Here is a 24,379-nt window from a genome sequence, read left to right on the forward strand (position 1 = left end):
GTACAATTTGTTCTTTTTCTGAAAACGAGAAATTGTACAGCCATTTCGGCAAAAAAGAGGGTTTATTGAAGAGTGCAGATCTTATAAAATAAATGTGTAAGGGCAGCTCCAGGGGACTCAGCAGCAAGAGGTGCCACCATTAGGGACTCAGGCCCAGCTGACTTTTCCTGCTGGATTTTTTTTTTTCTACCCAAGAACTAAATTCTTGGGCAGAAGGAATGCTAGCTGGCCTGGCTTGGATTGCATGCACATCCTTGGAGGGGATGGAGAGGTGAGCATTCTCACCAGAACCACAGGGAGGTGTGGAGTAAAGACAGAAGCAGCACATCAAGGAACATCACTGCCAGCTCCTAAAATCAGCTGTTCTGCTCTGCTTTGAAATTTCCCATGTGTGTCACGACTTATTTTTGGACCTTTTTGGCTTTAATGACCTAGTTTTCAGATGCAACAATCTGGTGTGATTGGTCTTGATTTTTGCTCTGGACTATGATTTGCAACCCAGATTATCCTTCAGAAAGAGCACATCTGCTGCTGCCATGTTCTGGGTTATTCTTTAGCTAGGGTATCTCCTTCTCTTAGCTTCAAGATGAATGAGCTGAGCAGAAACAAATTCAGAAGGGATAGGAGGGACTCTTGTGGGTAGGGCTAGTGAGGGATAGGCACACTAGAACCCAGGCACAGTGACTCGCCATACAGTGCTACTTCCTACTGCAGGTAATCATTTTTAGTTCAACATTAGAGGAAAACAGAAAAAGGAAGCAGACAGGGTTCTTGCCAGGCCAGCACACTCGAAAGAGTATGGGGACATGCACCTTTCTGTGAAGAAATTGTAATTTCGGTGTATTAAGGATTAGAAAATAGAATGTCAGTAGTGGCGTTCTGTTGGAATTGCTAAATAAGACAGATGGTAATTTTGAAATGAAAGATTTAAAGGACTTTATACTTTACATTTACATGTAACAGGCAGGAAAGGAGAAATAGCAGGAGGAGAATGGGAAATATCTGCTAGAGCTTCAAAGACAAGACGTGTGCAGTCACTTTGAGGCACAAGACAGACTGCTGTTTACTGCAGCTCCGTCACGGGTGCCCTCTTCCCAGGTCCCTGATGACAGTCTTCCTCCCCAGCGATGAGGGTTATCCCTGGCTCCTGTTCTCACTATAAACCTTTCCACTATCCCCAAGCACACCTTTCCCTGATCTCCCTCAATTAGAATTAGAGGATTCCATCTAGAAGCCCCGTTCCTAGGACCTTCCTGTTTGCAACCAGGTCCTTTGGAAAGAGGTGTATCCTTCCAGCAGAAGATAGTGCAAAAATAGACGCAATGTACTCACCCCATTGCTAAATTAGAGAGGTAATCAAAGGGGGGTACCCAAAGGTGTGCTCATACAATAGAGTGAAGACTGACTCCTTTGTTCATGAGAGAGAATATCAAGAACTTTGGGAAATGAACCATGCCTGCACTGTTTTGTAAGAGCACCCTAACTGATGCTGTTTATCATCTTAACATTTACAGTAGCTTCCCAGTTACACTCTTAAGATTTGTGGGGCCAGACCTAAACACTTGCCTCCATACTTCACAGCATTTCAGATAGAGTTGCAAACAGTACATGCTTAATAAATGTTCATTGTTGAGACTACAATGCAAGTTTGCAATTTTATTTTTAAAATCAATTGTATCTTAATGGAAATTACTAATTTACCCTTCTATTTTTCCACATGTAATCTCTTAAGATTTTTAGATAAGTCTTCACTACTAATAGAAATATTATTTTAATCTGGATTACCATAAGGCAATTAAATTTGGCACACAGATTGCTGATAAAGTCACAGAATCATAAAACTAGGACAGACCCAAACTTTGACTCTCTAGTGGGTGTCATCCAGGGTAAATAATTGCCAGGCTTATTTTAAAAGCACTCTTTATTTAAGATAATTTATACAGCATGTATGATTTGTTTCATATGAATATGTATTATACAATTAATTTTATTTGTATAAATAACATAAGATGCAACAATATTTTAAATAGCCTTTTCACGTTAGTGCTTTGTAGAGTGAGAGCTCTGACATCCCCTGTTAATTTTCTGGGGCTGTTATTATTAGTTACCACAAGCTAGGTTAAACAACAGAGATTTACTGTCTCTCAGTTCTGGAGGAGAGATGTGTGAGATCAAGGGACTGGCGGGGTTGCTTTCTTCTGAGGATGGTGAGGGAGGAACTGTTCTGTCTGTCCTTGGCTTAGGTTGGATTGCCATAAAAAGTAAAATAGATTACATACCATACAAGACCATACCATGCCACAGAAATTTGTTTTTCAGTTCTGGAAGCCAAACGTCAAGATGAGAATGCCAGCTTGATCAGGCTGTTTCATCACGCTACATTCTTTCCCCAGATAACCTTGTTCTTTACTAGCTTAGCTCTCCATCTTTAACTTGGTGCTTCCAAAACCTGTCATTCCAGCTCACTGAGTGTCAAACCTTTTGAACCACTTATTTCTTAGGCACCTCCACCCAGAGGTCCTATAAGCCTTTCAGAAGTAAGATTCTAAACCTGAAGTCATTTTCTCTATGCCCCCGCTCTTCCTTCTGTGCATCCTAGCTCAGGGATGGTGTCACACTGAATTTTCTTTTCTTTTCCCTTCTGGGGAGGCTCCCTCCCAAGGCCCCATTCACACAGACTAACATGGGACATTTTTAGTTTGGGTTTATGGTAGGGAGTGCAGGGTGACTTACGAAGAAACAGCGTGGCCCACCACACAGTGGCCTTTCTGATTGCTTCCATGCCCTGCCCACAGTCTCCATTAGCTTTCACTCACTCCCTGTGGGCCCATGCTCTCGCCCTAGTTCTGTAAATGCTCCATCTCACTTCCACACTTGAATGACACCCCAGCCATATTTCCTGGCTGCTGCACACCTCCTCCTTTCTCTGATTCAATCTCCCACCACACTAGCTCATGCTGCAGCAAGCCTCCATCCCTCTTCCCAGGGTGCCCTGTGCTCCCTGTAGCTCACATCTTCAGAGGAATGAGTTGGAAGAATAAGTATTTTTTGGCTACACTCCACCCCTTCCTCAAGCTCTTACAATCTTTCTTCCAATCTTCCACAAGTGTCCCTGAACCTTAGAGGGGGTGACAGATGTAGGGCTCTTGTATCATGGCACGATCTCATATATCTCTCTTGTATCATGGAGAGATAATGATCTCTTGGGGTTCCCTCCCCACCATTCATCTTCAAGACATCACTGCTGATCTATTGCAGTGCTGTCTTCTACTATAAAGACAAATGGAAGTAGACACATCTAAACAAATATGAATGTAAATACAAATGCCTAGAAGATATTAAACAGTACACTTGCAATGGCTTCCCTGCTGGGGCCTGTAGCCTTTCTTGACATGGGGTTGGCCTGGTCCACAGTATTAGATGTGTGTTCCACCCCTAGGGGTGGGCCTTATCCAATTAGAAATTTGTCAGTTGTACTTATGTTAGTCGAGCCATTTTTGCACTTGCAGGCCTTTCTTGGCATGTCCATAGCGTGCAGCATGCAGGGTCCATTGTTGAGTAGAATCATAGGGGATTCTTTCTTCCCCAACCATCTGCATAGTGCTTTCTGGCACTGTGAATGTCATTCATCCAATGGCATGGAGGTTTTGGTTTAGTCTCAGCTCTTCTTCTCCCATGCTAACATCATGCAGTGTCTTCAACAACATGGCCCTATCAAACTTTTTAGTGTACAACAGACATTAGTGGCAATAGCTTTGGTCAATTGGAGGGCCCCTAGGATCTCTCTCAGATTAACAGCTCATGGGAGGGGGCAACCCACCCCTGGTACATTTGTATAGTTTTGGGAGCCTGTTTTTATCTTACCCGACCATAAAACTCCCAAGAACCTTACAGCTATAGCTGGCCTTTGTTTCTTTAGTTATCTTTCAAATGGGTTTCACATCTGTAAAACACTCAAAGATTAACATCGTATATTAAGTCAATCATAGACAAGATCTGACACAGCATGGAAAGGTTTTATCCATTTGTATTAACTGTTTTCTCCATAGACCCTTGTTAGGTGCCATAGCATGGGAATTTGGTTAGTTCTTTACTATCTTTAGTTATCCCTTTGGAGTCATTCTTCATTCTGGGGAATCTTGCATGGAGTCTCTTTGTATTCTTTTCTCTTTGATGCACTTACAGGTGTTGGCTGCAGTTGCCTGACCCTGTACTGGGCTAAGGAGGCAGGGGGTTTCTCTTGTCCCAGTTGCATCTGTTGGATCCCTGAGTCAGGCAGGCCCTTTACAGACCTGTTTTGAGGCCTGTAAAAGTTTTTCTAGCCTTTCTATAACCTTTAAAACATTTTCACATACTCGCAACTGGGCTCTTTCCCCACATTTACAACACAGCCGTGGCCAACGCTTCTGCTTGGTGGGCACCTTTTTAGTTGTATATTTTATAATCCATTGTATAACCCACGTGACTATTGCTAACCCCATTAAGCCTAGGGGGTTTGGCTGCCCTCTCCCCTGGGTTCCTGCCAGCTTCTCCTGGACGGGTTGTGTTATTTCACAGGACTCTTTGCCGCACCCGTCTCTGCCCTTCTGGATTTGGGAATCTGAGCCCTGCTGACTAGACACCACTGGAACTGTGCCGCTTTCCCAGGCCCACATCCCCAAGTTCTTCCGCACTTCTGTGGTTCACTTATCTGGGCTGGACTATGCCAATTTTGTCACGCTAAATTTTCTTTTCTTTTCCCTTTCTGGGAGGCTCCTTCCCAAGGCCCCAGGCTCACAGACTCACATAAGACATTTTTAGTTTGGGTTTATGGAAGGGAGTGCAGGGTGACTTACAAAGAAACAGAATTGTGCACTGTGTGGAGGCCTTTCTGATTGCTTCTGCACCCCACCAACAGTCTCCATTAGCTCTTGCCCACACACCATGGGCCCTCGCTCTCCCCCCAGGTCTGTAAATGCCCCTTCTCACTTCCACGCTTGCAGGACACCCCAGCCATTTTTCTGGAGGCATCACACCTCCTTTGTCTGTTTCAGTCTCCCACCACACTAGCTCAAGCAGGAGGCAATGCTCCACCCCTCTTCCCAGGGTGCTCTGTGCTGCATTGCTCATGCTCTTCAGAGGAATGAGTCAGAGGAATAAGTATTTTTTGGGCTACAGATGGTCATAGCCATTCCTCCAGGTGGGCATGAAGAAATCTACAGAGCAACCCAAAATCTTATACCTTCTTCACCCTATACAGCATCCCTAGCCCCTGACTGCCATTTCCCGAGTCACAGCTCCCTTACTGACTTTCTTTTCGTCACTCTGCTTCTACACTGGTGCTGCAGTGACCCTTTACCTAATGGTTTGACACTTGATCATCACCCTGATTAATAACCCAACAAATAAATCCTGCTTTCTCTCTCTCAATTCTTCATGTTCCAGTCAATCCTTTCTCAGTAATTTCCACATTTTAGCACCCTTCCCTTGCATCCACAGCCAAATAATTTTCTCTCTTCCTGGAACCCCTTCTGACTTTCCCCAGGCTTTTCCCTTTAGTGGACACTATTCTCTCCATTATCCCTGAAGGTGGCTAACTCTTAGTCGTTCCTTGTGAGACCTCAGTGTGAGACCTTGAAGTAGTTAACTTTGCTGTGTTTCCTTTCCTCTTTTGTAAAATGGGGGTAGGGGTGTTGATTAAACGCTAATATCTACCTTATGAATGTTAGAAGTAAATGAAATAAATAGTATGTCTTAAGAGCATATGGTTTATGCTGAAGCATGAAGGGTGCTCAGTAAATATTACTATTAATACATGTGTTGAACTAGGATGCCATTGTGTCTAGAACTTTCTGCCTCATCTGGAAAATCTTCATAAGGTGACCCACCTAAATGCTCTCATAAAGCAGCTCCCCGGCAGCGTAGTAGTTTCTCCTGTGTGCTTTCCTCCCTTCCTTATCACTTGCAAACACATTTCCTACCAAGCTACCTTGTGACTAAGTATCATTTTATGGTGATAAACTAGATTCCTAATATAAGCTCATTTTTTGTTAATTACTAAATACGAATGCAACATGATTTCAATATATTTATTATTACTGCATGATTCTAATTATCTGTTTCCTAGGCCATGTGTGAAATACTTGAGCCCTCATTAAGTGTAGGTCTATAATGTGTGGGTGTCTAATTTTGCTTGCTTGCTTGATTGATTGATTGATTGATTGATTGATTGACTCTGGGGATAAAATCCAGGGCCTTGAACTTCTTGGGCAAGCATTCTACCATTCACTAAATCCACCTGTAATCCTGCTAAGATTAGGACCTACTGGTAAGAAAGTATGGCTTTCCTGACATGCTCACCCAGTTTAGAGACATTATAACTCCTAGAAGCCTTGGACCCACTCCAGCCAAGTGATTCAGTTCACAGTAGACAGAATCCTGTACATTTTTCTAGAAAGCAGGTGCTAATTACATACAAGTGTGATCTATTTGCAGTGATATTTGCTTGGCAGACCCACACTGCTTTAAACAGCCAGTCACTATCTTTGAAATACTACTTGGGTCTAGAGTAACTAAAACTGCTCACTTTCAATTCTGATTTATCCATTGGTATGCTGGCAAATGTTTAATAGCTATTTATCATCTCCCAGAGGAAAACCCTACTTTATAGTATTTGCTCATTTTTATAATGTAAACAGTCTTACTTGTATTGGTATCAGTCTGATATTGCAAAATTCCTGAATATTTACCAACAATTTTGTGAATGGAATAAGCTGCTCCAGCCCACCACCATCTGTACAGGACAGCAGAGGGAGGGTGCGAATCTTAATTCCAAGGGTATAAGAATAGGAGAGTTACCTGATCATGACTAAAGAAAAATTCTGACACAGACTGGTGATTCTGAGAGTGGCAAAGGTCACATTATTCCCTTGACATCTGTGTCACCTCAGCAACTACGACTGTCTTCATTTAAGCTGGCCTTGACACTATCATTTCTTCCATCATAGAGAAGGGTGTGGTAGGTTGGCACCTGGGTTCTGTTCTAATCCTTCATTTTGTGAATTTATTTCCTTATATGACAATGGAGATGTTAAGTTACAGATGGAATTAAAGTTACATATCAGTTGACTTTAAAATAGAAGGGTAGACTATACGTGTATGCTAGTGGAAGAGTCCTTCCTAGACTGTAGGTTTGATTGATTAGGGGGAGGACATGATTCTGGATTACTCAAGGAAGCCAAATGTAATTGTAACTGTCCTTAAAAAAGGATGAAGGAGGTAGAAGAGAGAACCAGGGACACAGTGGTATGAGAAGGATTTGGCCCAATGTTCCTGGGTCTGAAGCTACAGGAGGGGTCCATGAGCAGAGGAATATAGGCAACATCTGAAAGCTGGAAGACAGAAACAGTCTCTCCTAGAGCCACACAAAGAGCTCATTCTGCTGACATTTCGATATTACTCCAGTGAGACTCATGCAGGATTTCTATGCAACAGAGCCTTAATATAATAAATGTTGTTTTAAGCCTTTATGTTTGTGATAATTTGTTATGACAACAAATAGGACCTAATACAAATTACATTATAAACAAATACTAGCATACTATTACATACTGTCAAAGACCTTCTGTATTGCTAAATACCTCATTAACTTTAACTCCTTATTCAGCGGGTTCCAGTTATTGTCTCTGCAGTTTTAACTATGACTGTGCCTTTCCCCCTTGGACTTACTGGTTTCATTGAATGCTGTGATATTGGGACTCTGACTTTCCCGAATAGACTGTTCTTTTTCTACTTTCATGCATCACAGCCTGTTTACCAGGTACCCAGTCAAACCACCCCGTATCACATTTCTCCTAAGCACAAGGAAACATAGGTAGTTATGGCTCCAATATGGTTCCATTCCCATCAATTTCTACAGCCCTTACTGTGAGTCATGTTCATGACACTTGAATCCTAGACCTTACAATGACCCTTAGTGCCTCCCAGGAGGGAGGTTAATCCTTTCAGAAAGAGAGAAGTCATGTCACCTGTGTCTGATGAATAAGGCAAAATCACCTGAAAACAGTATTCACAGCTTCCCAGAGTTTTGCTTCCACCTCCCTTTCTGAAGATATTTCTCAATATTCCTACAGTGAAGTTTATATTGCAGTCATTATGATATCTAAAGCTACTTTGCATTTCTCTGCTTAACTTGTGGACTTCTTAGCTTACAGACATGCATTTATCTATTCAACAGATATAGAGACTTCTCATCTAGAACCTATCTATACTGGTAGTGTTAGAGGTACAGAAAATGGGAGCGGCTGTGGAAGCGCTACTGAGGGCCTCATATCTTAATGGAAGACTCATGAAATACAATGAAATACTACAATGAAAGAAACAAACATGTTCCTGACGGAAGAAATAGCCTGGCTTGTATTCTTTATGATTCCGTCCCCACCTCAGATGCAGCTATAAATCAGAGAAAAGAGCACTGAGCAGGGGCTGACAACCTGCGTTTCAGGTTGTCAATTAACTTATTGGTAAACTGGGTGAAATGTTGGCCTTCATTTATTTGTTAATAAAAAATAGAATGAAAACAACAATAGATTTGTATTAAATGAGAATTAACAATGATATATAATCTGAAAAGTACTATGTATGTATAATTCCGTTTGGTTCTGAAGAGCTTCAGATCATGCCACTCCAAAATAAGTCTCTTTGTTATAAGGTTTTTGAGTTTATATTAGCCAGACTTTCCATCACAGAGCAGCAAACACAGCAAGGGCTCTTCGCCTTTCCTCTACCTGACTAAAATAAAGACATAAACTTCCCATTGTGAAGGGCATCCTATTCTCCCCTCAGAGGAGGAAATCAACAGTAAGAGACAAGTCTTCACTGAAAATAAACCTTACTGGCATAACCTTTATCTTCCATTAGTTTCTTCCAAATACCTTTCTGTAATTTACTTTCTCAATCCCTTGTCCTTCATTTTGTTACTTTCCCACCACTTAGCGCCCTTTGCTAAAATGGTGTATGCCACTAGCTTTAACCACTTCATTGGCTCCTCTTTTCTTCTACAGCAAGACCTCTGTACAAATAAAAATTGAAAATATTAACAACAAATACAATTTGTGCAGCTTTTCCCCTGTTAGTAGGTCTTTTGCCAGTTGAGCACATGAGGCTCATAAAATAAATAAATATGTAAAAATCTGAAGAATAGGGACAGTGTAAGGCTTTTGTTCCCTCCTTTGTTTAAATCAAACCTATTATTCATGATTCAGGTCATTCATACACCATTATTTTTCCTTCTTTAAGTTTCTACAATGCAACTTTAAAAAAATACCCATGTTGTGCAATGCTCTTAGAGGTCAGAAGAGGGCATTGGATCCCCTGAAACTGGAGTTACAGATGGTTGTTAGCCACTATGTGGGTGCTGGGAATCGAACCCAGTGCTCTTAACTGCTGAGCCTTCTCTCAAGCCCTAAAATGCAATTTTTAGTGTTTACTCCAAAGGAACTTTTCTTTCCATTTAAAAACAATGGGGCTGGAGAGATGGCTCAGTGATTAAGACACTGGTTGTTCTTGCAGAAGACCCAGGTTCAAATCCCAGCACCCACATGGCAGCTAACAACTGTCTGTAACACCAGTCCCAGGAGATCCGACAGCCTCTTCTGACCTCTGCAAGCATTGCACAACACATGTGCACTTACTTACATGCAGGCAATACACGCATATACATAAAATAAAAGAAATTTTTAAATTTTTTTTAAAAACAGTGTATGCAGGGAACATTGTAGAAGATGGGGCAGAAAGACTGTAACAACCAAAGGAACAGGATACCTGCAGCTAGATAATTAATATATTCTGGACATGATAGGGAAGCAGCACCCATGGAGTCTCCACAAAGTGTCACACAAAGTGACATGTCAGTGTGGATGGGGGAAATTTCATAGTGTCTAACCTCTAGATGAAGAGCAATAGGCAACCAATGTATGCTAAGGGAGGGAGAATCAATTTTTTCCAGGGAGTAGCTCCCTGATAGATAATGCAATCCCAAATGATTGTCCCTAAGCACATGTATACATGAACAACACTAAATGAACTCAACATATTATATATTATGTATGTGAGTACATGTATGTATGTATGTATGTAACAATAAAGAAGAGGACAAGGAATTGAGAGGGCATGGGAAGATGTGGGAGGAGTTGGAGAAGGAGGAATGGATATGATTTGTGAAATTCTCAGAAAACCAAAAATTTAAAATAAAAACAATGTATGATGAAATAAACCCCCAGAAAAAAACATGCAAAACCTAAATGTACAATCTATTTAGCTGCTGTGAAATGAACAGCCACGAGTCCTTCCTGAAACAAAAAAATAATAAGCATCCCAGAGGAACCCTATGTGTAACTTATATTAGTATTTTTCACATGCTGCTTTAATGAAATTATAGGATTTTGAAGACTGATATATTAGCAAAGATTTCTTACATTGTAGATTATCAAATCCAAATTAACCAAGTTTCAACAGAAAATGACAGTTTTGTTGCAAACAAAATCAAGTGCTGGGAACTGGCTTCAAGTTGTCGCAGGAGGCAGAACTGTGGGGTCTTGCTTCTCTTCTTGCCCTCCTCTGCTGCTCAGAATGACAGGCTCATGTCTCAAGATGGTTCTTCCTGGAATGCAAAAGTTTCTCTTGTTTACTGGTTTGTAGTAGTTCTATTTATGATTTTTTGACATCACAATGTTGTGAAAACAATATAGATCTAATGGAAACTACCATTGGAATTGGAATTTTAATCCAGTACTATCCTGTACTAGTGATAGGCATTAATGTACTCTTCTACGATGCTCCACATTAGCCCCTTGACCACAGAGCAGAAAGTGATGCTCTATAGTGGACTGCACTGCTAAGCTATGATGGTTATATGTTAAGTTATTAAGAGCATTTTCATTCTACAGCATTTTTGACTTATGATGGGTTATTAGCACATGGACTTGCAAAAAGTCAAGGAGACTGAAAGAGATCTGTTTTCCCAGTTTGAGTTTAAAAATAAAATATTCTGGGAAGTACCAGAGTTTAGTGCCAGAAGAAGGATAAAGCCAGAGAAAAGTACAAGTAAATGGAGCAATAGTGATGACAGAGCCACCAGTTTTTATCCAATGCCCCAAATGACCATTATACTTCTTGTTAAGGATACAGTCTCATCTTTAACATTGGTGGGGGGGCTCTGGCGCTCAGCAGGAACCTCAACAGGGTCTCTTCCACTGATGAGCAAGCCTGAATCTGTCAGGAAGATGGCTAGCAGTGATGCTCTGTGTGCCGGGGACTAACAGTCTTCAAGGAGAAAAGCATTGTCCTGAGAGAAAGCATGGGAGAGGAGCATGTTTAGTTTGAAAACATCAGGAGTCTTGTGATTTTTGACGGCAGAATGTTTTTGGTTACTCAGATTGTGACAGGTCTCTGGCACTTAAGTTTGTGCTCAGAGCAGTTTCTCAACTGCAACCAAATTGAGAGTTAGGATCAGAAAATTCACTGTTAGGGGCATTCTATGCACTTCAGGACATGTAATAGCATCATTGGGTCTCGTCTCCCCTCAAGATGCCAAGACCATTCTCCCTCTTCAGTCGTAAAACAGCATTGACCATTACCTAAAGGGAAGGAATTAATTATTACTCCCCCAAATTAAGAGCAAATGAAAGAAAAGAGTTAATGTCTAAGGCACCCATAAAGGATCACTCACATTTGCAGAAAGAGGGCCGTTTCTTTTTCTACCAGAGATGTATTGGGTTAAGTCAGTAGAGTTCATAGATAAAATACCTTTGAGACAACTTGAAATAAAACTTGAGGAAGTTTGAGCTGTTAGTTTCTGTTAAGCAAACAGGCTGATGCTGGAGAGATATGTTTGTATTATTCTTGACAGTTGTTATGACCTATTTTTATCGCTAAGCTGATGTGGCCTAGGAAGCATTAGTTAAGTTTTGATGAATGAAAAGGTCAACAATAGCTTTCTTTCTTAATGGCTTCTTTAAGTTCATATATTTCTATGATGAGATTAGAATTTTAGGAGTATCAGTTACATTAATCTACATTATACTATCATAAAATAGCAATGAACTCTCTGTGAAAATAGAACCCATTCAGATAGTTCTAAGATTAGAAACTAAAATTTTGATGTATGTCGTATTCAACTCTAAGTCTATGACAGGTGGCCTAAACATAAGAGAAAGAATTTTGGAAATAAGTTCCAGGAAGTATTTTTATATTCAGTAAGTCACTCATGACTTTTAAAAAGCATTTATATCATCTAAAGGAGAGTTAATTAACTTGTTATAAAATAAATGAGATGACTTCTGGTGATTCCACCTAAAATGAATTTTGATGCAATAATAGGGATGAAGAAGATAAAGGAAAAACTTGAAAAGGAATGTATTTGTTACTTTTCTTCTTGCTGTGACAAAATACTTGACAAAAGCAATTCAAGGAAGGAAGGCTTATTTTGGTTCACAAATTAGGGGTTCAATCCATTGTGCCAGAGATGATATGATGGCAGAATTATGAGGCCTGACCACGTTGGACCCACAGTCAGAAATCAGAAAGAGATAAATGCTTGTGCTCAGGTCCTGTTCTCCTTTATTTAGCCTAGGACTTTAGCCCATAGGATAATGCTGCCACGTTCAGGATAGGTCTTTCTTGATCATTTAACATTCACATGAACATACTCAGAGGTGTGTTTCCATGGTGGTTCTGAATCTTATCAAGTTGACAGTGACAAATCTACCCTTTATTAACTTGACACCCACACATACAATTTATTTATTATTTATATTTTTGTATGTGGTATATGTATGTATGTGCATGTGTTTGTGTATTCACATGTATATGAGGGTTTGTGCATGTATGTGTACAAGTATATGTGTAGATATGCATATAGAGGCTAGAGGCCAGCATCAGGTGTCTTTCTCTATCTCTTTCCACCTTATTTATGAGACAGGACCTCTCACTGAACCTGGAACTCACTGATTCATAAAGACTAGCTAGCCAGCAAGCTCTTATGATCCCTGTATAACCAAAATACAAGTTAAATGCTTCTAACATGTAATGTCCCAGAATTAACTTTCCCATTCCAAAGCAGGATTAGGGGCTCAGGAAGGAAAGATCAGACCAAAGCAAGACCAAAAACCAACAGGGCAAACACCAACAGTGTAGCTTCATTCTGGCATCTGGGGCTCATGATAGAACCATCTGTGCTACAAAGGGTTTAGGTGAGCCACTTTCCACTCTGCTTCCTGTGGTACACACAGCCTCTCTCGTGGCCTGGTTCTATTCTGTTCACGCAGCTCTCTTCAGCAGACATCCCATGGTTGTAGTATCTATAACATCCAGGGGTTGTTGCAACTTAGGCTTCACTTTCACTACTTCATGCAATGGACTCTCAAGGTCTCTTTGGGAGAATTCTGACCCTGTCACACATTACCTATCCTGATCTCCAGGAACCTCAGTGTACACCTACATGACCCTTTTATTCTTGCATCTTTCAGCCCAAGAAAACCAGTACCAGGTGAACAATGCTGCCACATTCTGCTGCTAGCTTGAGATGTAATTTGGCCCACTGTGATTTACACAGTTGCATTGACCTGTATTTGTTCACCCCAGGGAAATAACTTCGATGCTGCCTAGGAGTTTGTCTTTAGGTTCATTTATTTGCTGAGTAAAGAATTAGAAGATGAGAAGTCTGAAGTCATAGCATTCAGTGAAGCTTTATTAAAAGCAAAAGTAACATTATACACAGCATATAGAGAGACAAACTCCCCATGAGGGTAGGGGTCCAGATGTGAACTCTATTCAACCCCTTGGAGAACCTGTTTTTAATGTTCTTCTAAGCAGGGTAGGGGGCAAGGTTGAGTCCTGTTGTGGCTCCTGATTTCACAGGACAGGATGCATTTTGCTGGGTGAACAATTCACATTAAAGCAAGGGTCTGAATGGGTGGGTATTGCAGAGGTGGGAAATTTAAAGCTCCAGGTGTACTCCATTGATAGGAAGAAAGACCACTAAATGAACTGACTTTGGACAAGAACTCAGAAATAGCAATCTTGAAACCTGGAAGTAAGCCATTTGTGAAAGTGAAAGTATCCTGAGTTCTGTCCAGAGTCTCCCTCCCACCTTCCCTGCCCAATTCAAGCCAGGCTATTTCCTGTTCTCCTTCATCTCCATAGGTAGTTAGTTGTATTTGAGCAGGCAACCTTCTCACAGGCACTTTTAAGTTTAGATTCTCTCCTTTCTAATGAATTTGCATATTCACAGGTTAGAGCTTGGGGGTAGGATTTTGCCCTCAGGGTAACCTTCCTACTGCCCCTGCACAAACCAAGAGGTTTCTCTTTTTCGTTTTTATTTCTTTTTTGAAACTGCAGAATATTTTATTGCCCCCTTCTTGACCAAATCAAAATTCTGCTTGAGCTACAAAATACTTTTGAAAATCCATACTCAAGCATTAGGAAGTCATAGTAATAAAGATACAGAAATAACCATTCTCAATAATAACTAATAGAATTTTAGCTATTCAAATAAGAGTGTGAAGATTGTTAGAAGCATGTTTAAAATAATCATAATTTTGAATTTTTAAAGAATTCTTCATAATATTGATTTATTTTTGCTGAATCTCAAAGGGTAACATGCCAGGAATTTGAAAACACTGAGAATTTGCAATGTCTATGTGTATGTGTATAATTCTAAAATGTAGCATTGTTGATGAATAAATGCATTTTGTTTTAAAATTTAAAAAAAGTAGAATATCAAGGAAGGCTAGACTTGGGCTTTGATATGAAATGATAGCTGTTATAATGCATCAAAGGATGCTTTTATTTTACCATTCATATTAATAATTCATATTACTAGTACTCACCTGTAATCCTTTCCCTAAAGTTATTATTAATAATTACAAGAGAGCCTTCAGCCTTACAAAATGCCAATTCTTCAAAAATAACCTCTCAGATTTTCATTTTATTTGTAATTGCAGTTACACACCTTTTACTTTTTTGTGAGCAATTCTCTCTTTTACCATGTATTCACAGTTTTTAAAGGAGGATATGGAAGTTTACTTTTTTCACTGTTTAATCTCCAATGACTAATACTCTAGCTGTCAAGTAGGAACTCTAATGTTTTCAAAATTTGGTGCACAAAATAAATGAACAATTACATAGACTATGCAGAAGAGAGAAGGCATCCCACCTGGTGTTCTGGAGCTGATTTTGAGAGCTTAACAATACTAGTCATTTATGTGTCTTTACAAGACTTCCTGGTGAAATTAATTAATTAATTGTGTGTGTGTGTGTGTGTGTGTTGTACTGTGGATATATGTGTGGGCTTGTGTTTGCCACAGCATGCATGTGGAGGTCAAAGGACACATTATGGGAGATAGTTCTCTCCTTCCACTATATAAGTTCCAGGGATTGAACTCAGGTCATCAGGTTTGGTGGCACATGCCTTATCTGCTGAATCATCTTGTGGGACCAAGAGGTTACTCTTTAATTGTGCTAATATCATTAACAGTTTTTTTCTATACTCAACTTATCTGAGTCTTTAAAAAATCATTCACACTCCTCTTTTTCCTGCCTAATTACATATTTTTCACATCTTTCTGGTCCACTTGTTGCTTTTGCTCCCTGGAGACCTGTATGACAGCAGTAAGCAGTAACCATGACACAGCTTGAATGTTATCCTGTCTTGAAATTCCTTTTCTAAACAAATTACTTCATTACTTTTGAAGTCAGCTTCACTGAAGTTCTCAGGACACAGAGAGAATATAGCCAGAGTCTTAGTACTTCAGTATCAGACAAATGGCCTCTACTCTAGTAACAGATAAATGGTCTCTACTCCAGTAAGAGTGCTTGCTCTCCTCTGAAACCTCATTATCTTTGCCTCCACCATCTGAATTTCTCTCAGTATTTTGATGTTCCAAACTGCCACTAGAATGATTCATTAATCTCTGCTTACAAGATTCTAAGGCATCCCTAGCCCATAGCCCCAAGCTCTTCCATATTATTCATGCAAATCAATTCTTGTCTCAACAATCGCTTGCTTCATCTGTGCTGCATCCTTTCCCCTTAATGAGAGTACAGGATTTAACTGCCCGCATTAGGATGTCCACTTTCTCCATTCCACATAGTCCTGTTGTCCCCACCCTGACTTCAACCTCAGCATAGTGAGGGGCTCATGCCTTAGAATAAGATGCTCTTGGAAGTTTAAGTCTAAATAAATTAATTTGTATTCCTGTTTCCATAAAAGTTCAGATATTTGAATTTCCATTTCTAATCCTTCCAGTCTAAGAACCCTAACAGTCTTCAAATAAAATGCCTTCTTACTTATCAAAAATGATAATATTAAAGTGATTGGTTTTTAAAATTCCATATATCAGGCTTGGTGGCGCAAGCCTTTGATCCCAGCACTCGGGAGGCAGAGACAGGTGGATCTCAGTGAGTTTAAGGTCAGCCTGGTCTACCTAATGAGTTCCAGGACAGCTGGAGCTACAGAGAGACCCTGTCTCAAAAATACAAAAAACAAAACAAAACAAAAACAAAACAAAAATACCGCCTGTATATCTAGCCAGCTAGTTCAGTTGACTAAAATATGATGCTAATCAGGTAGGTATTTCAAAAAACTTGCTCCAGAAGGGGGATAACATCAGAGGGAACTGATTAGGAAACATGCAGGCAATCAAACAAACTAGCAAACAAACCACATTTGCTTCTTGATTTACAAATTTCAAAAGCTAGGAGTCAGAGGGACAGCAGGGGCTTGTGTGTCCAGAAAAATACAATATTCAAGGGAAGAACATAACAAGAGGAAGAACAAAAGAAGTCAACTAAGAAGACTAGAGAGGCTTCCTTGAGGTGGGATAATGAAAAGACAGTGAGAACTTCATGAAGGACTACAGCCCCTAAGGCTAGGACAAGGGCCCTGGTCACCAGTCCTTGGACAGGAGCAGCACTGCCATTAGACACCATCCACCACCGTGAGCACGTTGTCACTCCCAGTACCGAGTCCCCATTCAGCCCAACGTTTCTGTGATAAAAGCATGTTAGTGTTCCTTGCCATTGGTGTTCCACCACGATCTCATGGCAAATAGGACAGGATTGCTCCATATGCCAGGACAGACCCTTCCTAATCCTACTTATGGTGTAGAACTTGTTAATTGCCTGGGTTGGAGAGCTAGCATGGTATAGATGGTAGTGCTGTGAAGGGAAGCCTAGCATGTTTATGTATGTGAGACTGGATGGAGCAAGTTTGAGATCCACCTGTTTCTTTCTCAACTAGTAAAATATGAAAACACACAGTTATAATGCCACTCTTTCATTCCTTCCTTTATGTTTACACTAGATCATATTTTTATGCTAGATCACATTATACCTCCTGGGCTTCAGTTGTCTCTTTCAGTCTACTGGCATATCTACAACAAGAATGTGTCAAGATCTACTCTACTGCTTTATAAGTAGCTGCTTATTATCCCCATGATTTGTCTGAGGTTGATCATTTCATATCCTCACCATAATGCAATGATGAACCTCTAATTCTTCTCCATCTCTGTCTCTCTCTTTCTTATATCCAAGAGTAATACCCATCTTGGATATGACTAACATGAGTATCTTATATAAGTCTTCACACTTTTGTTTGAAATAAGATAAATTCTTAGGGGCAAAACTGCTGGGCCAAAACGTACATTCAATTTAAAAAGTAAAAATGCAGCAAGTTGTCCTACAAAATGTCTGTATCCACTTGCATTCACATAAACTTATATTTAACTGTATTCTCCTTAACATTAGGTTTTACTATATGTGTTGATTAATTTCTAGTTGGTGTGACAAGATGCCTAACTAAAAGAGAAAGGGTTGAGGCTGGAGAGATGGCTCAGTGGCTAAGAACATGTACTGCTCTTGCAGTGGACCTGTGGTTGGTTCCTAGCATGCACATCAGGCCGTTCACAAGCACCTATAACTCCAGTTCCAATGGATTCAATGCTCTTTTCTGGTCTTCATGGGCACCTGCACTCAAGAATACACACACACACACACACACACACACACACACACACACACACAAATAAACATAAAATTTAAAATAAATCTTTAAAAAAAGAGACAGGATTTATTTTGGCTCAGGTTCAGAAGTTTCAGTCCATGCTCAGCTGACTCAGTTGTCTCTGCGCTCTAGTGTGGCAGAGCATGATGGTAGAAGGGGGTGGAGGAGCAGAGCTGCTTACCTCCTAACAGTCAGGAGGCAGAGGGAGGAAGGAAGAGGCCAGGGACAAGATACTCTTCAAATACCTGTCTCCTGTGGCCTACCCTCTCCAGGTCAGCCCAACTTTCTGAAGTTTCCAGCACCTTCCAAAATAGCACCACCAGCTGGTCTTCAAGTCTTCTATATCTAGTGGAAACATTTTATATTCAAAGCATAATACTATCTCTTTAGATCTTTGCTAATCTGGTAAAAGAGAATCTATCATTTATTTTAAATTTGCCTTGCCCAGGCCAGGCCTGGAACTGCAGGTAGAGCTTGTCTCAAAAAGACCAAAAAGAAAAAAAAATGCCTTCCCTAATAATGACTGATAATTCCTCTTATATTTGTTTGTACCTAGTTAGTAAGGATTAATTTCTACGTGATATGGTAAATTTTTGCTAATTTCTAATTTCATGTCTAATTGAATACACTAAATTGGACTTGAAAATAACAGTGGCATTTGGTCCCAGAGAACATGGCAGAGAAAATGTAAGCATCAAACATTTTAGCAGAAATACCTTTGCCTTGGCATAAATAGTGTTGGGTGATACTGGGTCTTTATAAGTTGGATGAATTAGCTACAAAATGTGCCCCTGGGCATTTAAATAATTTGAAGTGCTAGTAAGAGTTGTTTTGTATTTTTCATTTGTCAACCAAAAATCAATTCTGTTTTTTGTATAATTAAAATGAATTTTGTCCCCGTGGAGGTACAGTAATTAGAACTATGGTTCAGAGATTCCTTACTGCCTTGTGACAGAAAACTGTGACACTGGTGTTAAGATGACATCTCCTCACTTGCTATGAGACTTGATATCTGTGACAGGTGTTTGCTCTGCAGGTGAATAAGGAGCTATGATATAACTCTCCATTATGATGTAGGCTTTCTAAGATGCCTAATTTCCATGTTATTGTATTTTTCCCAAAAGATGGTTTTCTTCTGTCTTTACAGAGCTAGAACTTCTTCCTTTGTTTGCTCGAATCCAGCTCTTTACAGGGGCTTTGGTAGAGGTTGTGGGACAGCACCAGCAGGTCTAAAACACAGTGAGGATGTGTGGTCCTTCTGGGGCTTCAGGAGATAGATTCCTGACCACCTTGTTATGAATGTCACAGCTCAAGAAGTAATTCAGCTTGACATAGAGCTTGGAAAGCACATAAGCATCCAAGACAGTTGCTTCGGAAATGTCCCTGATGGCATCAGCCTCTAACACCACTCAGAATGTCTAAGATCCAAAAGCAAACAATGACAAATGCTGACAAGGATGTGGGAAAAGGGGAATTCTTTTATTTTTTAAAATTTGTTTCTGTTGAATTTTTGTGTATTTCATACAGAATATCTCAAAAAATCTTAATCATCTTTATACTCCCATCTCCACTGGCCCCCTCCCATAGCACCCCCACTGGAACCCATATACTCTGTCATCCCTGTTAAGGACCACTGTATCAAGTCAGTGTCCCCAGACACTCCCTAGTGCAAGTCCATCCACTGAGGGTCTAGTCAGCCTATCTAGAGTCCCTTGTTTTAGGACGATCAGCTCTTTCTCACCTAGTAGCAAGCAGTTGCCAATATTTCTTTACCTAACATTGAGGTCTGCTGTTCATTTCCCCAGTTCTATGCTGGGTTTTTGTCTGCCTGAGTTTGCATGGAACTTGTGCATGCTGACACCATTGCCATAGAATCATATGAGCAGGGTCTCAGGATCTTGTAGGACTCTGTTTCCATATGGTCATGCATCTCCTCCCTGGCTCTTACAATAGTTCCGCCCCCCTCTTCCATGATGGTCCCTGAGCCCTGCATGGGTGACATTTAATATAGGAGTTCTGTACAAGAACCAGCATTCTGCAAACTCTTAATTATCTACAGTTTGGCCATTTGTGACCTTTTGTGTTCCTGGCCCTCTATTGAAGAAAGCTTCATTAGTGAAAACTGAGAGATTCATTATTGTCCTCTTCTTTACCCCTGCTTTATATTCCATGAGCCTTAGGTATAGAGGTTGTATTGTAGATGTATCACTTAAGCCTGGGCAATTCATAGACGATGTCTGTGTGTGACCAGTTTTAGTACTTGGTAATAGTCTCCGACCTGTGCAAAATAAGCTTCTTTGAAGAGTGGTGACTGGGATATTTGTCTGAAAATGTAAAGATACATATTTTGCACATAGTAAGAAATTACATTAGTCTAGGGATATGACATGACATTCTTGGGGTTTTCTCTAAGATCTATGACCACTCTAGCCATGTATATTTGGTTATGTTTACAATATGACACTTGAGTTTCCTACTGTTGAGTGGGCTTTTAGTCCAATCAGGTAGCAGTTGATTGCCCCCAAGATAAAAGTGCCACTACTGTGCCAATGACATATGCTGTGCTGGCCATTGATATTGATATTTGGTCTTGAAGCTGGTGTTGGACCATTGATTGATGTTTCTCCTTCATGTTGCTCTCCAAAGCTGTGAGAGCCGCCTACAGGGAAGTGGCTTCAGGTCAGTTCCAGCTCTACTGCTCCAAATCCTGTGTCCGAAGTATGTTCCAGGGTCTTACCTTCAAGTTCGGGGAGGCCATGAAGGGCTGTAGCAATAGCCTGTATAATTTTGGGAGTCTCTTGGAATACCTTGGCCAACAACACAGGGAAGGTTTTTCCTGGCTGGCGCCGTTTCTTGTTATGTAGCCTTTAGCTATACACACAGACTCATGTAGAGATACTGTATGTGTAATTTGTCATTAGGTTGTTGGACTAATATGATTTCTTCTGGTTTTTAAAAACTAGTTAGGCATTATTTATCTCTCTGCCCTCTCTCTCTCTCTCTCCATGTCTAACCCTTCCACCATGGTGTCCCCATTTAAAGTGCCCCTATTTTCCCCATTTCTCCCTTGCTAATACTAGTCTCCTGTGGTCCCACCTCTCTTGAGCTTCTTTCCCTTTATCCCCAAGGTTGCCTGTAGAGCCCTCTCTCCTCCCTCCCTTTTAAGTAGCCCTATTTCTATCAATTTCTCCCTTAGTAACACCTGTCTCCTACTGTTCTTCTCTTTCAGGTTCTTTCTTTCCTTTTACCTCCCTGGTTTCTTTCCATTATCCTAGCTCCTGTAGCTATGTCTGGATACATACTCACATATAAGGAGTTGGTGCTAGGATCCACATGTGAGGGAGAACATATGTCATTTGTTTTTCTGGGTCTGTATTACTTCACTTAGTATAACAGTTTCTAGTTCCATCCATTTACCTGCAAATTTCATGATTTCATCTTTCTTTAGTGCTGAGTAGAACTTCATTGTGTAAATGTACCACATTTTCGTTATCCACTCATCAGCTGAGGGACACTTGGTTGCTTCCATCTCTTAGCTATTGGGAAAAGAGCAACAACAAACATGGATGTACAAATGTCTCTGCAATAGGACGAGTTCTTTGGGTATATGCCAAGGGGTTATATAACCGGGTCGAATAGTCAGGTTAATTTTAGTTTTTTAAGAGTTTTCCACACTGATTTCCATAGGTGTGGCACAAGTTTGCAATCCCACCAGCAGTGGATGAGCTTTCCAGAAAGGGGAATTCTTACCCACTGCAGGTGGAAGTGCAAACTGGTGCAGCCACTATGGAAATCAGAGTGGAGATTCCTCAAAAAGCTAGAAATCATTCTACCACATGATCCAGTGATATATGCTCAGGCATATATCTCAAAGACTCTCTACCCTACTACAGAGATACCTTCTTAATGGCCTTGTTCTTAGGCACAGACCCTGCTCAGTTTGTGCAGTGAACCACCTACTCCTGGCAGTGGTCTTTTTTGACATGACCTTGTTTCTTCTCTCTTGGTCATCTTGGAGTCAGAACCTGAAATATGATGTAGTTTTAAAGTGAAATCTGATTGGTCTACAGACATTTCCAACTCTCCCTGATTCTCACAAAGCTGTTAAAATACAGAGTGTATGGAGGTTTTGGATAACATTATATTTATGGAAACAAACAAGCAAACAAGCAAAAAAAAAGTTACAAAAACTTATGGAGCATAAGAAGTAAACTGAAAATAAGTGTAAACTCAAGCAAACTCCAGAGCACTTAGGAAAGGGAAAGAGGTTTCCTGAGGGGAAGATCTCAGTCTTTATACAATTCTGTGTATGGCATCTAGTTCTCAGTGTTTCCCAGCTCAACTCACCCAGCACATGTTTTATTGTGAATACCTGCTATTTTCTAGCTGCCCAAGTGTTCTCACTTGACCCTTGCCCACCTCAGGGACAGGCAAAGGCTCCAAGTGAGGACAAATGGAAGCTGGGATCTGAACTGGGAGTGTAAAGACTCCCAGTTATGTGGACTTGATATTTTGTCGATGACACCTTCCAGTCATAATATTCCTTCACTGATTATCCTGCAGTCACTATTCCTGTGCCCTCTGGAGTCACTCTAAATCCCACTGACTCCTCAGCCTGCTTATCCAGGAATGCCTCCTGGCAATTCCCAAGCTCCCCATAACCTTCTGTCCAAGCAAGTGCCCCTTGCTCAATTTGAATCAAGTAACTACTGTTGCTTGTAACCAGAAGACCTCTCCCTCTACCTCCCCCACCTTCTTCTTCGACAGAGCTCCAGCTGACCTGGAACTCACTATTTAGAGCGGGCTGGCCTCCATTTCACAGAGATCCACCTGCCTCTGGCTCCAGAGTGCTGGGAGTAAAGGCATGTGCCACCACACCCAGCATTCATTTTTTTCTTCTTCAGCTCGTCTCTCACAATATCATTAGATTGTAAATCTCTCTTTACACTTAGTACACTGTCCAATATATTCTAATTCTAAAGGGATAAAACAAAACAAAACAAAATCCAGTTGAGGAACAAATGCCTAGCATTATAAAAAACAACCTTTAAGAAGCAGTTTTAACCTTCCCTCCTCTTCTCCTTCCCACTCCACCCTTCCCTAAAGAAATATTGAATTTCATGACACCATCATCAATATTCGAGGTTCAAAATACCTTCATACTTGATCTTCTAATATAAAATAAAAAATAAGTCTGTTGCTTATGAAAATTTCTAGTGAATGGCATTGCCTGTGTTTGCTGTCAGCAGTAGTAATATTTTTCTCTGCACTTGGGGGTGTTGGGTAGGTGGAGTGCTCACTAAAGTTCAATCAGGAAGACCAGGAGATGAAAGCACTGGGAGACAGACAGGTCCCAGGAGGGTCTGAAAGTGGAAACTGAATGCTGACTATTGGTTTGAGAATAATGGAATGTTAAGAACACCTGAAAATACATCAAGGTCCCTTCCTGGCCCCAGTGTGTAGAAGAACATAAGCCTGTAAAAGATAGAACTTACTCTGTGGAATTCCAACATAATTTAAATCTTGCATGTCTACTAAATAATTATTTTCTATTTCGAGTTACAAGCTACTGCTCTTGTGATTTGACTCCATATCTGATCAAAGTTTCCAATTCAAAAGTTCAGTACTTATCTAGTAAAATTACTCATTTAGCCAGGCGTGGTGGTGCTCGCCTTTAATCCCAGCACTCGGGAGGCAGAGGCAGGCGGATCTCTGAGTTCAAGGCCAGCCTGGTCTACACAGTGAGGTCTAGGCCAGCTGGGGCTACAGGGAGACCCTGTCTCAAAAAGACCAAAAAAAAAAAAAATTACTCATTTTGCTTAATCAGGAGTTTCTCAGCATTCATTAGACAGGAACGACTCAAATGACCTACAGGTGTGCTGAGCCGCGGACTTGAGCAGTGGTGTTCTTGCTGTCTGTGGTTTCAGCGCAGGATTAGATGTAATCAAATACACTTCCTTATCTCTCAGGTTCAGGATTTCAGTCCACCTGTGTTCCCTGTCTTTTCTTTAAAAGTTGTGCCAGATCTGTTCTCATTGGCACGCTAATACGTATTCTAGAAGGCCACCGCAGGCCTTTGGAGCAGTGCCACTTGATGTCCGCTCGCCCCGGAGTCGGGGAGCCGAGAGCGCGCGCCCCCGCTGCACCTGCTGGTGCGCGTCGCCGCGGCCCGGGAGCGGAGCGCGGGGACGAGGGTCGTGCGGCACTGACTGTGGCTGCGGGGCTGCAGCTGGGGCCGCAGGCCTCGCGTGGGACCCGCTGGCCGGTGGCGCAGGTGCGGGAGCGCAGAGCTGGGACTTCCGGGGAGAGCGGGCGCGCGCGGCGGCGGGGCGGGAGCGG

At 41.0% G+C, this 24,379-nt stretch overlaps 1 protein-coding gene across 1 annotated transcript in view; it reads left to right on the top strand.

The window, feature by feature from the left end:
* The first annotated feature begins 24,265 nt into the window (after positions 1–24,265).
* Klhl32 (kelch like family member 32) overlaps positions 24,266–24,379 on the top strand; it is a 232,186-nt gene continuing 232,072 nt past the window's right edge. Inside the window, exon 1 of the mRNA XM_008839609.3 lies at positions 24,266–24,314. The gene's annotated coding sequence lies outside the window, so the exon portion shown is untranslated. The remainder of the gene's footprint in view (positions 24,315–24,379) is intronic.

This window comes from Nannospalax galili, unplaced genomic scaffold (assembly GCF_000622305.1).
Source record: "Nannospalax galili isolate Female #2095 unplaced genomic scaffold, S.galili_v1.0 scaffold78, whole genome shotgun sequence".
Taxonomy (NCBI): Eukaryota; Metazoa; Chordata; class Mammalia; order Rodentia; family Spalacidae; genus Nannospalax; species Nannospalax galili.